Here is a 15,069-nt window from a genome sequence, read left to right on the forward strand (position 1 = left end):
TATTGAAAACAAAACGAACGGCCAAATTCTGAACTCTTTCTAGCTTTTGAACGTCAAGCAAGGTTTTCGGATCCCAGACTGTGCAAGCATACTCAAGTATGCTTCTAGCGTTTGTATTATACAGCAGTTCTTTAGTCTTTAAAGGGAAAAGTTTAGCGTTACGTCGCAGGAAACCTAAAACACGACAGGCTTTGGCAGTAACGAAATGCACGTGACGATGCCAAGACATTGAACTTGTTAAATATACACCAAGATATTTAAATTCCAACACTGAAAGCAGTCTGCTATTATTTATGTTATAAGTGAAAATATAGCGTGCCCATAATGTCCACCACACGGTCTGCAACGATGTTGACAGCAGGTGCTACTGCTCTAACATGCCTGTAAAAGGCCACTGATGAAGCGTAGAAAGCTGTAGGTTGCTCTGACTGGGGTCCATGATTAACAGGGGCCGCCGGATCCAAAAAGCGTAAAGAAGGGCCCAAAAAGTACCGAGCCAGGATTCGCGCCGGAGACGCGTTTCCTAGCATGACACGCAAAATACTCTTCAACGCTAACAGCGAGGACGTGACGGACAAATTTGGAAAGGCAAACCCTCCTCTCTCCCGTGGTTGTCCAAGAACAGTACGGGCCACAAGCTCGGTTCCGCCTGACCAAAAGAACGAAAAAACTGTAGTCTGCACTCGCCTTATGACACGAAGGGGTGGTTTAACAGTGTAGCAGAGGTACCAGAAGGCACCGAGCATGACGGACTGAACCAGGTAGCGCCTCTCAAGCAGAGGCAAATCGAATGTCTGCGCCCTTCGCACACGAGCTGTAATGTCTTCGACGACCGAAGACCACACACCATTCCATATTCCAGCACAGTCGTAGGTCACACCTAAATTGCGCATCTGCGCCCACCACTGCAAAGGTATTGAAAATGTAATACGTGTCTGGGTAGACCCCACAAAAAAGTAACAACTGTTCGAGTAATTAAGAGCAGCCCCAGACAAGGAGGCGTACTCACGGAAAACATTTAAAGTTTCAAGCAGGCTGTATTCATCAGCTAAGTACAGAGTGATGTCGTCTGCATAAGCAGTGACGCGTACCGCTTCGCTGCCTGGCAAAGCCAGACCTCTAATAAAGGAGTGGCGATTGACTGCCAAGAGGAAAGGCTCTAATGCTAAGACAAACAAAAGGGGGGAGAGCGGACAACCTTGACGGACGCCGCGGCGAACATCAAATGCGGTACTTTCCCGGTCATCGAGGAACAGAGTGCTTGAAATATCTATGTACATCTCTTTAATGAGAAGCATGGAAGAAGATGGGAAGCCGAAAGCATCCAGCATCCCGTAAATGTACTCGTGCTCTAAGAACTCGAACGCCTTTTCCTGATCAAGGGAAACAAGAAGACCCTGTGCGCGCCGTCGTAAAGTATACGCTAGGATGTCTCGCGTTACAGAAGATAAACTGTGTATTTCACGGCCAGGGATGGAGCAAACCTGGTGGCAGGAAATAAGTGACGGGAGGTGGGGGTGGTGGTGGTGAAAAACTTTAATCAAGAGAGTTTGAGGGTTAAAAAAAAAAAAATAACCCTGCTGCATGGTCGGTATCCTTAGTCCGGGACACCGCATGACGAGGCCTCGTCTCGCGCCCGCTTGACCAGAGCCCTTTGGGACTCCAGTGTGGAGCAGTTGAGGAGGGCAGTCTCCCATGCCTCTCGGGTGGGGGTGGGGGAGGGGGGAAGGTGAGGATTCTGAGTACATGCCCACACCATGTGAAAGATATCGCAGATCTCTCCACAGTGCGGGCAGCGCCCATCTGTGTTCGGATCGAAGTGTTTTGCTATTGCAGGACAGAGAAAGGTTCCTGTCTGCAGGCGCCGCAGAGTTCGCTCCTCCGCCTTACTCAGCCCCTTGGCAGGTGCCGGGTAGAGACGGTGGCTGTCGCAATAATAAATTAGGATTTCGCGGAACCGCAGAAGCGGTTTATGAGCTTCTGAGCCATGAGAGCTAGGATGAGCAGCCCGGTGTGTGAGCGCTCGGGCGGCCGCATCAGCGGCCTCATTGCCTCGTAGACCCTGGTGGCCAGGAGCCCAGATCACTTTTGTGCGAGTTGGATCGGCGAGAGCGCGTCTTAGAATTTGCGAGGCCAGAGGTGATATTTCGCCTGCAAGATAATGTTCACAGGCCCGGCGAGAGTCTGTAATAACCGTTTTCGATTTTGGATCGGCGGCAGCGAGAGCTATTGCGACTTCCTCCGCTCGTGTTGAATTTGGGGCCCGAAAAGATAGCCCATCGACATTCACTCCCCGGGGGACTACGGCAGCCGTGAAGAATCCTGCGGGCGACGGCCCTGTGATGTCCACGTAATAGACGCCTGTAATGTCTCAACTGTCTGCGAAGGCGCCGGTGCGTCTCATTGATGACAAGTATACTGTGGAGCGCATAAAGGCGGATAGCAACCGTGGCCTGGAAACAAGCACTCGTCGACGAGGGTTGCCGTAGAGCGTGGCCGTACACGGAGCTCAAGTTCGCATCGTTTCGAGTGTCCGGATGAGGCAGAAGATATACAAGGCTACCCGAGAACGGCGACCTCGCCCAGGTGCGACGGCGTGGGCATAACGCAAGCAACGCAGGCTTCGCGGGGGGGTCGGTTTACCGAAACCCGCTGTTTGGAGAAACGTACACATCGTCGAGAAGCAAGCCTACAGGAGGACGAGCGGACACGCCGAGAACACGATCTTCCAAGTTCGCAGCGTGAGAAACAGCGGTTGCCTGCGGAAGGCTGGTGGTGTGTGTGCTCACGTGCTGTGGCTTACGTGCAGGAATTCGAGGGCGGGCCTTTATGGTGCCGTGTGAAAAGAATGGCAATTTGTGCTCTTCGATTGGTGCGTGCCCAAGGACAACAAATTCCCTGCCTAGGGACCTAGGGACATTACAAGGCTTAAAACCCGGTGTTTCCGCCTCGTAGGAGGCAGAATTCTCTGAAATCTCCATCTGTAAAGATGTAAATAAATTCTAATTCGCCTACGAGAGCTCCTCGCCTCCGAGGTTCCTCGACGCCTAGCTGGTCTTCGCTACCCTCGACTCGGGCCCCCCGTCCGGCGTCGCGACAACTGGTGGTAGCGTGGTGGGATCGAGCGTGGCTGACCGACGGAGGACAGCACGCAGAGATCGCAGAGACTGGCAGTTGCAGAGTGGTGAGTGCCGGCATTGCTTTTGGTTGCCAGGCTGATAAGATAGAGGTGTAATCTTCTCCCTGGTGAGGCCAGCCGCAGAAGCGTGAATTAAAGTACTTCTGGGTGGAGGCCACGGCATTGTCGCACTGCTGTCAGTCATGGATTTGAAGCGGCTACTCAAGACTCAGCTCGTGAGTCTGAGTGAGGAGCTAGGCATTAAGGTCGGTCCGGAGATGACAAAGTCTGATATCATCGTGGCAATAGAAAGTTTGGATGCCGAGAGCGGGCAAGTAGAAGAAGCATGGAAAGAGATGCAGAGATGCCAAGCGGCAGAACAAAAGCAGTTAGAGCTGGAAGTAGAGAAACTTCGCCTAGAAGTTGATCTCAGAAAGACGAGCAGTGTTCAAGGCGTAGAGGCAGTGGCCCGGCCAGATCTATATGATCTATCGAAACTGCTGCAGCCCTTCAAGACTGGGCAAGACATAGGCCTCTATCTCGTTAATTTCGAGAGAGCTTGCGAAAAAGCGCAGTTTAGTCGCAGCTCTTGGCCGCGACGGTTGTTGAGCTTGCTACCTTGCGAAGCAGCGGATGTGATCGCTAGACTCTCTGCTGAGGACTCGGACAATTATGACAAAGTGAAAGAAAGCCTTCTTAAGCAATTTCGCTTATCGCCAGAGGCATTCAGGCATAGGTTTCGGAGCCTAACAAAGAAGCAGGGCGCTAGCTACGCAGAGTTTGCCTATGAGTTGAAGGCAAACCTAGTGGAATGGATGAAAGGCGCCAAAGCTAATGATGAGTTTAGTAAGGCTCTAGAAATTATCGCCATCGAGCAGTTTCTTTCGAAAGTTCCAGAGTCGATGAAACTTTGGATTCAAGACAGGGCGACTGTCAGCTCGGTGCAGGCAGCGGCCGAACTGGCGGACGAGTATGTCTCCCGCCGAGGGGTACGAGAGGAGTTTTCTTCCGCCAGGCCGGCTGATAGGGGGAAGAGCTGGACAGAGCGCCAGTGGAGAGTGGCACCAAAGCCGAAGCTTGAGACACCAGAGGCTACGATAAAGCCTACTAAAGTTGAGAACACGCAAAGTGAGCGAGAGAAAAAGGGAGATGATGACCGCTCAAAGAAAAAAATTTTTGAGGCGCGCAGGCCGCTCACATGCTATAACTGTCAGGAAACTGGGCACATCGCTGCAGGATGTCGCAAACCAAAAGTAACGTTTGCTTACGCTTGCGATTCAGCCTCAAATGAGGAGCTGCTGAGCCCATACTTGTTTAATCTTACTGTGAATGGAAAGACATGTCGGGTGCTCAGAGACAGTGGAGCGACAATTGACCTTGTACATCCGGACTACGTTGAACAAACGCAATACAACGGCAAATGCGCCTGGATAAAACCTATACTGGAAGAAGCGACCGTTTGTCTTCCAGTAGCAGACGTGGTCATAAGCGGGCCGTTCGGGGAAGTTCATACTGAGGCGGCAGTTTCAGACAAGCTACCCCCACAGTACCCGTACTTGTTTTCTAACCGAACTGACCGACTTCTGAAAGATGAAGGAATAACCTTGACAGAAGGAACTGTTCAGGCTCTGACAAGAGCTAAAGCGCGGGCTCTCGCTGCTAAGTTGGAGACGACGGTGCGTAACTCGGATGAGGATGCGACAGAAACCCATGACACTAGTGCACAGCCTCCAACATTGCAGATGGGCGGCCACAAAGAGAGCGAAAGTGATAAGTCAGACACGCAGAATGACACTGAAGAGCAACCGTCCGCACTACCTTCAGATGAATCGGTGATGGAGGCGGAAGGAGACAATTCAAACCGGCCAGGGCAATCAGAAAGCGCAGTACTGGATTGTGAGGGATTGTTTGTGCTTCCATCGTCAGATTCACTTGACCGAATTCTTGGAAGGGTGACCAGAGACACTCTCATTGAGGAGCAGGCAGAAGATCCGACGCTCAAAGATATGAGGGAAACGGCTAAGGAAGGAATAGCTCGTAAGAATGTGCGCTTCCTAGTGAAAGATGGAATATTGTATCAACACTACAGCTGCGCCAAAGGCCGTATGTTCGACCAGCTGGTGGTGCCGGCCAAGTATCGGGCCGACATTTTGTCCCTTTGTCACGGTGCAGGTTGGTCGGGACATTTAGGCGTCCGTAAGACGAAAAACCGTTTGCTGTCTGAATTTTATTGGCCCGGCTGCTTCAAGGACGTCGAAAACTATGTCAGGGCATGCGACACTTGCCAGAGAGTGGGGAAACCGCACGATAAGACGAAGGCTCCACTCAAACTCGTACCCCTGATTTCGGAGCCCTTTCATCGGTTGGTAATAGATATCGTGGGACCGCTCCCAGTGACAAAATCAGGGCATCGATACTTGCTGACTGCTGTTGGTCCAGCCACAAAGTTTCCAGAGGCCATCCCCATTAAAGAACAGAGTTCTGTGGAAGTAGTCAACGCACTACTGTCCATATTCTCAAGAATAGGATTTCCTCATGAGATTCAGTGCGATCAGGGTACGATGTTCACGAGTGTCCTCACATCCGGTTTTCTGGAGAGGTGCGGGGTCAAACTAATTCATAGCTCTGTTTATCACCCGCAGTCAAACAGTGTTGAACGGTGCCACTCAGTAATGAAGCGCATACTGAGGGCACTTATCTTTGAAAAGAAACGCCAGTGGGACGCATGTGTCCCCGCTATGCTATTTGCTTTGCGGACTGTCACTCATGAGGCGACTGGATTCAGTCCAGCAGAGCTAGTGTACGGGCGGACCTTACGTTCACCGTTACGCCTACTAAGGGAATCTTGGGAGGAAAAAGGCACAGACCCTACGGTGGTCGAATATATATTGGATTTGCTAGGTAGGCTTCACCGATGTCGAGAAATCGCAGAAGCAAACATGAAAGAGGCGCAGACTAGGGCGAAAAGTTATTATGACCGAAACGCGAAACTTCGGTCGTATCAAGAAGGAGACAGAGTCCTTGTTCTGCGACCCTCGAGAATGAATAAGCTCGAGGTTCAATGGGAAGGCCCGTTCAGGGTTGTGAAAAAGCTTTCCGATACGAACTACGCTATCGAACGGAAAGGAAGGCGCCGAGAGATCATGATTTATCATCACAACCTCATGAAACGATATGTCGCAGATGTAGAGACAGTCAACATGGCTCTTAACGTCAGTGAGGAACTGAACACAGAGATTCCTCAGCTGAAAGTCTCTAAACAAAACATTGGGGCTGATGAGGTTATGAGAGTAGCAGCGCCTGCTGAGGGCCTGACCGAGGCGCAGTGGGCTGACTTGCACAGTTTAATCTCCGAGTACGACGGTCTCTTCTCCGAGAGACCAGGGCGGAAGCGCTTGTTGCTCACGATATCGAGCTTACGTCTGATGTACCGATCAAGTTACGGCCTTACAGAATGGCGCCCCGTCAGCAGGAAATACTGAAGGAGGAGGTAGAACGCATGCTCGAACTAGGAGTTATGGAACCGTGCGAGAGTGCCTACGCGTCTCCTTTGATACTTGTGGAAGTTCCTGGCAAAGACCCTCGACCTTGCGTAGATTATCGGAAGTTAAATGCAATAACCAAAGATCAGATCTACCCTATTCCGAACGTAGAAGAGCGCGTAGAGAAAGTGAGTTCAGCAAACTACGTATCTACCTTGGATTTAGTCAGGGGCTACTGGCAGGTACCTATGACCGAACGAGCTAGCCAGTACGCCGCTTTTGTAACACCTACGGGCACCTTTAGACCCCTTGCCTTGAGTTTCGGTCTAAAGAATGCCCCATTTTGCTTTTCCAGGCTCATGGATCGAGTGTTGAAAGGCGCGGAGACTTACGCTCTGCCCTATTTGGATGACATAGCTATATTTTCGGCTACATGGGAAGAGCACCTTTGTCACCTGCGAGACATATTCAACCGTCTAATGAAAACAGGTCGAACTGTGAAGCCCGCAAAGTGCCAAATGGCGCGAGCAGAAGTGAGGTATTTGGGGCACGTCGTGGGGCAAGGCAGAAGGAGACCAGATGATTTGAAAGTCGAGGCAGTGGTTGAATTTCTGCAACCACAAAACAAGTCCGGAATAAGAGCGTTTCTAGGGCTTACGGGTTATTATCAAAGATACATACCCCGTTACTCTGAACTTGCCGCTCCATTGACAGACGCACTGAGAAAAAACGTGCCAGAGAGAGTACGGTGGAGCAAAGAAATGGACAGTGCTTTTCAGGCGCTGAAAACAGCCCTGTCCAGTTCTCCTGTACTGCGTGCACCGAGATATGATAGACCCTTTGTCGTTCAATGCGACGCAAGTAACCGTGGATTAGGGGTTATTCTCTTTCAAGAAGACGAAAACGGGAACGAACATCCAGTGCTCTTCGCAAGCAGGAAGCTAACAGCGAGAGAGGAGGCCTATAGTGCATGTGAGAAAGAGTGTGCATGCCTAGCTTGGGCATCCCAAAAACTGGCATGCTACCTCTACGGAACCCCGTTCGTCTTTCCCAGGCAGCACAAAATGTCGGGCCCTTGCGGGTCCCTTATGGGCAAAAGGGGCAGGGCCAGCCCATCTAAAACCCCTATTGGACCCCTGTGGAGAGCATGTGGGCAAGCCCAAATGGGGCTAGCCCCTGTTAATTCTGCATGGGTCCCACGTAGGTATTGCAGGGGCTAACCAAGTCCACATACCCCCATCAGGTCTGCATCGGTCCCTTGCAGGCTTCTTGAGGGCATATAAGAAAGCAGATGTGGGCTCCATGCTGGAAAGCCCAAGTAAGGTAGCCCGCACAAAAGCCCCGTTGGTCCCTAACCGGCTGTGATGGGGCTGGCAAGCATGCGAGCCTGCATGCTACCCACATCGGTCCTTTGTCACGTACTTGAGGGCAGATTGAACCGAAATGTGGGCATTTTGACGGTACTGTTTGGGCAAGCCGAAATGGGGCTGCCTACCCAAAACTGCTCTTAGACCTACCTCAGCTATGCTGGCATGCAGCCCATCTTGGGCAATGTAAATGTGGGCTCCATGTAGAAAATATGTTGGCAAGCCCAAATGAGGCTGCCCACACAAAGCTGCTGTTGGACCAACAAAGGGCGTAGAGGGGCTGGAAAGCTGTATGCTTGCATGCTTCCCACATTGGTAATAAGGGAGTAATTACTCATTGACGTCCACCCGAGCGCAGCCATACGGCCACAAAGGAAAGCTATACAGCTTTCACAGAAACTTCGTAGTTAAAGAAAAATTCGTCCTGGTCCGGGGTTCGAACCCGGGACCACCGCCACACCGGAGCAGTCGCTCTACCAATTGAGCTAACCGGGACGGCAAGCTTATGGTAGGGCGAGAGCGAATTGATCTATAACTCGAAGTGGGAACAGTGTTGACCAAATATTTTTAGGGGAATCCCCCAAGGTGGAGTAGATTTGTAATAAGGGAGTAATTACTCATTGACGTCCACCCGAGCGCAGCCATACGGCCACAAAGGAAAGCTATACAGCTTTCACAGAAACTTCGTAGTGGCCGTATGGCTGCGCTCGGGTGGACGTCAATGAGTAATTACTCCCTTATTACAAATCTACTCCACCTTGGGGGATTCCCCTAAAAATATTTGGTCAACACTGTTCCCACTTCGAGTTATAGATCAATTCGCTCTCGCCCTACCATAAGCTTGCCGTCCCGGTTAGCTCAATTGGTAGAGCGACTGCTCCGGTGTGGCGGTGGTCCCGGGTTCGAACCCCGGACCAGGACGAATTTTTCTTTAACTACGAAGTTTCTGTGAAAGCTGTATAGCTTTCCTTTGTGGCCGTATGGCTGCGCTCGGGTGGACGTCAATGAGTAATTACTCCCTTATTACAAATCTACTCCACCTTGGGGGATTCCCCTAAACATATTTGGTCAACACTGTTCCCACTTCGAGTTATAGATCAATTCGCTCTCGCCCTACCATAAGCTTGCCGTCCCGGTTAGCTCAATTGGTAGAGCGACTGCTTCGGTGTGGCGGTGGTCCCGGGTTCGAACCCCGGACCAGGACGAATTTTTCTTTAACTACGAAGTTTCTGTGAAAGCTGTATAGCTTTCCTTTGTGGCCGTATGGCTGCGCTCGGGTGGACGTCAATGAGTAATTACTCCCTTATTACAAATCTACTCCACCTTGGGGGATTCCCCTAAAAATATTTGGTCAACACTGTTCCCACTTCGAGTTATAGATCAATTCGCTCTCGCCCTACCATAAGCTTGCCGTCCCGGTTAGCTCAATTGGTAGAGCGACTGCTCCGGCGTGGCGGTGGTCCCGGGTTCGAACCCCGGACCAGGACGAATTTTTCTTTAACTACGAAGTTTCTGTGAAAGCTGTATAGCTTTCCTTTGTGGCCGTATGGCTGCGCTCGGGTGGACGTCAATGAGTAATTACTCCCTTATTACAAATCTACTCCACCTTGAGGGATTCCCCTAAAAATATTTGGTCAACACTGTTCCCACTTCGAGTTATAGATCAATTCGCTCTCGCCCTACCATAAGCTTGCCGTCCCGGTTAGCTCAATTGGTAGAGCGACTGCTCCGGTGTGGCGGTGGTCCCGGGTTCGAACCCCGGACCAGGACGAATTTTTCTTTAACTACGAAGTTTCTGTGAAAGCTGTATAGCTTTCCTTTGTGGCCGTATGGCTGCGCTCGGGTGGACGTCAATGAGTAATTACTCCCTTATTACAAATCTACTCCACCTTGGGGGATTCCCCTAAAAATATTTGGTCAACACTGTTCCCACTTCGAGTTATAGATCAATTCGCTCTCGCCCTACCATAAGCTTGCCGTCCCGGTTAGCTCAATTGGTAGAGCGACTGCTCCGGTGTGGCGGTGGTCCCGGGTTCGAACCCCGGACCAGGACGAAATTTTCTTAACTACGAAGTTTCTGTGAAAGCTGTATAGCTTTCCTTTGTGGCCGTATGGCTGCGCTCGGGTGGACGTCAATGAGTAATTACTCCCTTATTACAAATCTACTCCACCTTGGGGGATTCCCCTAAAAATATTTGGTCAACACTGTTCCCACTTCGAGTTATAGATCAATTCGCTCTCGCCCTACCATAAGCTTGCCGTCCCGGTTAGCTCAATTGGTAGAGCGACTGCTCCGGTGTGGCGGTGGTCCCGGGTTCGAACCCCGGACCAGGACGAATTTTTCTTTAACTACGAAGTTTCTGTGAAAGCTGTATAGCTTTCCTTTGTGGCCGTATGGCTGCGCTCGGGTGGACGTCAATGAGTAATTACTCCCTTATTACAAATCTACTCCACCTTGGGGGATTCCCCTAAAAATATTTGGTCAACACTGTTCCCACTTCGAGTTATAGATCAATTCGCTCTCGCCCTACCATAAGCTTGCCGTCCCGGTTAGCTCAATTGGTAGAGCGACTGCTCCGGTGTGGCGGTGGTCCCGGGTTCGAACCCCGGACCAGGACGAATTTTTCTTTAACTACGAAGTTTCTGTGAAAGCTGTATAGCTTTCCTTTGTGGCCGTATGGCTGCGCTCGGGTGGACGTCAATGAGTAATTACTCCCTTATTACAAATCTACTCCACCTTGGGGGATTCCCCTAAAAATATTTGGTTCCCACATTGGTCCCTAGTTGGGTGCTTGAGGGCAAAACGCCTGCCAAGCCCAAGTGAGGCTGCCCACACAAAATTGCTGTTGGACCTACATCGGGTGTAGTGGGGCTGAAAAGCTGCATATGCCTGCATTCTTCCAACGCCGGTCCCTAGTCAAGTATTTGAGGGCAGATACAAACAAAATACGGGCTCTGTTTGGAAGAATTCTTACCAAGCCCACATAGGGCTGACCAAAAAGACATTTCTTTTTACATCAGGCACAAGGGCAAACAAGTGGGTAAGCTGCATGCATTATGAGTATCTTCAGCCCGCACTAAACAATAAACCACAACAAATGCAAATAGGGCTGTCTGCACAAACTCTTACTTCTGCTGGTTTGGAGTGGCAGGAAGGTGGGATGTCTGCGTGGATAATTTTACTGCAAGCAGCAGTAACACAGAACAAACTCAATGTCACTCTTTCTTGCTATGTATGGTGTCCGTGGTTTTTAGCTGTCATTATAAAACTAAATTCAGATTACGCTTTATCATGCCTATTCTTTCTATATATATACACATTGAGCACTCTTGATTCAAATTTTGTTATAGCCAGTGCACATTATATCTCAATCAATTAAGAGGACAAGTGGTTCCAGTAAATGTGCTGAAAAATGTGAGATATATATGTAAACTATATATTTTGTAGGTGGCCCTGACAAAAGTACAGGGCTAAGCTGGAGGTTTGGCAGTGATGGTGGCATTAAATGAGGGCTAAAAGAAGCTTCCTAGAAGTGAGATCATATAAGTTTATGAAATGTATGTAGGTAAGACACACAGCACATGTAGACCACATGGCAGGAAATTTGGCCGATGCGTAAGTAGTGGTAGCAGATGGGCCATCCGTCCGAGGTGCACCATTCTGAAGGATTACAGAAGGGGCAGTGCACAGGGAAGGGCTGAATGGCAGCAGCAGCAGCAATAATTGGTGTGGCGTGTGGGGAACGGGGTTGTTCAGGCCCGCGTTTGCAAACTCCTGGTGAACAACTGCTTTAATAGGGCAATAGTGGATTCAGTGGGCTCAGGAGAGAAGGAAACTGGGGTCATAGCCTCTAGTTTCCTTCGAACTATCCAGGTCACATTTGCTAGGCGCAAAGACTGGTCAGTATAGGTGTCCTTGCACAAAGATCTAGCAGCTGTGGTGGAAAGTTCGTCAAAACGAGGATCAGTTCGGCGGTGTTTGGTTTGTTCAATCTGTCTTTGCACCTGGAGAACGGAGTCAACGGTGGTGCAGTCTTTGCAGAGCAGGAGATTAAATGCGTCTCCGCGATCCCCTTCAGGATATGGCGCACCTTGGCGGTCTCTGACATGGCACTGTCCCCGATACGTACGCCTCTGTGGTTGACTGTGCTCGACCAAGAAAATCTTTTTTTTGCACTGAGCTAGCGTCCAATTGGCTTTCCAAATAAGTCTTTCAGCTTCTGCTTAAAAATATCCCAGGATGTTATGTCGTCCACATAGGTCTCGAACCAGATGTCTGCTATTTGGCCAGGTAGAAAATCATGTCGGCAAGCATCATCTTTGTAATCACCTTACAACAGCCATCGTTAACCACCGTTCAAGCGCACACCCCTCATGTAATGTCCCAGCTGGGGGCCCTAGAGGTTCTAATAATAAAAAAAAAAGTTACAGTAGCATCCTAGCAGTTGTGTTTGCTTATCGCTAGTACATGGGGAGCCAGTCGTCGACACAGACTTCATCGGTGCCACAAAATGTGCCCGGTTCCTGAGGCTGCGCCATGGCAACAGTTGGCGTTATTGTTACCGCTGTGGATGAGGATGTGCATGGTGGCATAGTTACAAAAATAAACTGGCGGCCACTTCGGAGTTGTGGGCCGAGATAGTTTTACCCCGCACACTCCACCAAACTTTTACGGGGTATTCCCGAGCGCCAAGTGCCACTTTGCAGTCAGCAACACCTCCCAGACATCAGTGCACACCAGCTCCAATCGTCATTCTTCCAGACACCATCCAAACACCCGTGTCATCTTACGACATCTTGGCTGCAGCTGTAACAATATTTATTAATCTTGAGTGCAATACATGAAACTTTCTTCAGGAAAACAATAATTTTCTGGGGCTCATTCATGGCAACACTTTATTGTGATTTCATGTTCGAGAATTCAAGTTGTTAGGGATGGTCACGGCTGTTAATGTGGGTTGCATGCAGCTGTTTGAAATTGCATGGTGAAGCTAAGGATAGCAAATGACGAGACCTGCACTTTACTAGTTGCTTTAGAGGCAGCCAGTACCATCACAGCACATGAACTACCTGGACCAAAGTAGCAGTAAAAAATTTTATGGTACTAGTGCGAGTGCAGTCAAATCAAACAGACTTTTGGTGACCGTAGAGGCAATATTAAATTTGGGACAGATGTAGTCTAGGTTAAGGTGTTTTACTATATGTAGCAGGCAAAAATGTATGCCTGTGAATTTGATGCTCTTGATGCTATAAAGCACAGCAAGCTTTGCAGTGCCATCTAATGCAAGAGCACACATGGCAGCGACTAGCAGTTGTGGTTTGTGGTGCTGTTATGCCCCTTATGCTCTACAAGCAATGCAGCCTTGGATGGTAAGCAACCTTTTGTACTCAGTCCTGCAGCAAGTATCAGTGTAAATTTAAATGAAGACTGGAATGACCAGCAACTTTTTTGCCAAGTGATTCACCGAGTTCTACTACCACACAAAGAACAACACAATTACTTGCACTTGACAACGGTACGGTGCACCACTTGCTTGCTTCCCCGACATCAGTGACCATGATCTAGTTCCACTGAATGCAACATGCAAGATCAATCATCACACATGGGAGTCAGTTATGTGCTGAAAGTGCCTTGTAGGCAACATGTCAGTGAATACTGATAGCATTTGACAGACTATGTGGCAATGTCTCAGCCACAATATCTGCAAGATGCCTTTCAAGAAGTACAAACAAACCTGGTTACACTGTGTATCACAAACTACTTCTACTCAGCAGGTTGTTTACAGGCTTGAAAATGGCAGAGAATATTGCTGAATGCCCACATAATCTCACTGAAGAAATTGTGACAATGTACCATTGATGCACTGCCAGCTTGACAAAATATTGCTTAGAAGACTAAGCGGACAATGATGCAAACCTAGAGCCGTTCGCTAACGAACACAAAGGATGAGCATTTTATGGGCTCCTGCTGAATCTCATGAAGACAATGCTGAGAAGGCTGGTTTAACACTGGCTGCCGAGTTCCAAGCATGGTTATTTATTTATTTATTTAGAGATACTGTCAATCCACTGGGGATTTTAACAGGAAGGGCGCTGGAACAAGGCACATCAAAGTATAAACTACAACAACGTCATGAATAATGGACACAAAGAGTGAACAAGAAGAAGGATTGAAGGGCAATTAAACGACTACAGTGTCGCACTTAATTAAGGTTAAATACATAAAAGTCACGGGTAGAGCAATAGGATCGTCGGATTGTACATTTTAGTTCAAGACAAGATAACATAATCAATACATGGGATATATATGACATTAGAAACGAACAAGCACTGGTAAGAAAAATAGCAAGGCAATAAAAAGGAAGTTGTCAACAAAGGTTCAGAATTCAAGTGTGTTTACGAGTGAAGAAAATTTTCTACTGACTGAGTGAAGATATCTAGTGATGTGCTGCGGGTAATGGAGAGGTCAAGGGTGTTCCATTCTCTTATTGCAAGTGGAAAAAAGGAGTATTTCAGGCAGTCAGTACGAAATGTGTGCTCTTTTAATGTTACTGAATGTCTGTGACATGTAGGTCTTGTCTCTGGGGCCATCAGGTACCTAGTTTTATCAAGGTTAAGCTGATTATGGAGTAACTAAAAGTAATTTTAGTCGTGCAAGTTTAGCTCTATTTTCCAGAGTGAGAATGCCGGCTGTCTGGAGTAGTTCGGTGGGTGAGTCAGTAGGCCTGTATTTGTTAAACATAAATCTTACTGCCTTTCTTTGGATAGCTTCTAATTTTCCTATGCTTGTAAAGCAGCTTGTTGACAGTAAGGGTAAGGATCACGTGGCTACATGATAAAGCCTCTTTTGAAAACGAAGTCCTGTTAATGGTGGACTGTTTCTAATGAAACAGAGTCCACATCTGTCTGACTATTTTGCTGCGGAAAGACCACAACTAACATCAGGTATAAAGAACATAATCAGTGGGACCATTAGGTTAGATATAACTGTGTTGGCCAAAACAAAAAGAAAGAAGCAGGCAGGACACAAAGCACACAACCCAAATCACACAAAAGATAGAAAAATATATATTAAAACAAAAATGGAAGCAACACACAGTAA

General features: G+C 48.7%; 1 non-coding gene across 1 annotated transcript; it reads left to right on the plus strand.

Moving 5' to 3' along the window:
* The first annotated feature begins 9,380 nt into the window (after positions 1-9,380).
* Positions 9,381-9,454, plus strand: TRNAA-GGC (transfer RNA alanine (anticodon GGC)). Its single transcript has one exon. It is a non-coding gene; the product is annotated as a tRNA-Ala (tRNA).
* Positions 9,455-15,069: the final 5,615 nt, after the last annotated feature.

The sequence above is a fragment of the Amblyomma mixtum genome, chromosome 10, assembly GCF_055824585.1.
Source record: "Amblyomma mixtum isolate Tamu chromosome 10, ASM5582458v1, whole genome shotgun sequence".
Taxonomy (NCBI): Eukaryota; Metazoa; Arthropoda; class Arachnida; order Ixodida; family Ixodidae; genus Amblyomma; species Amblyomma mixtum.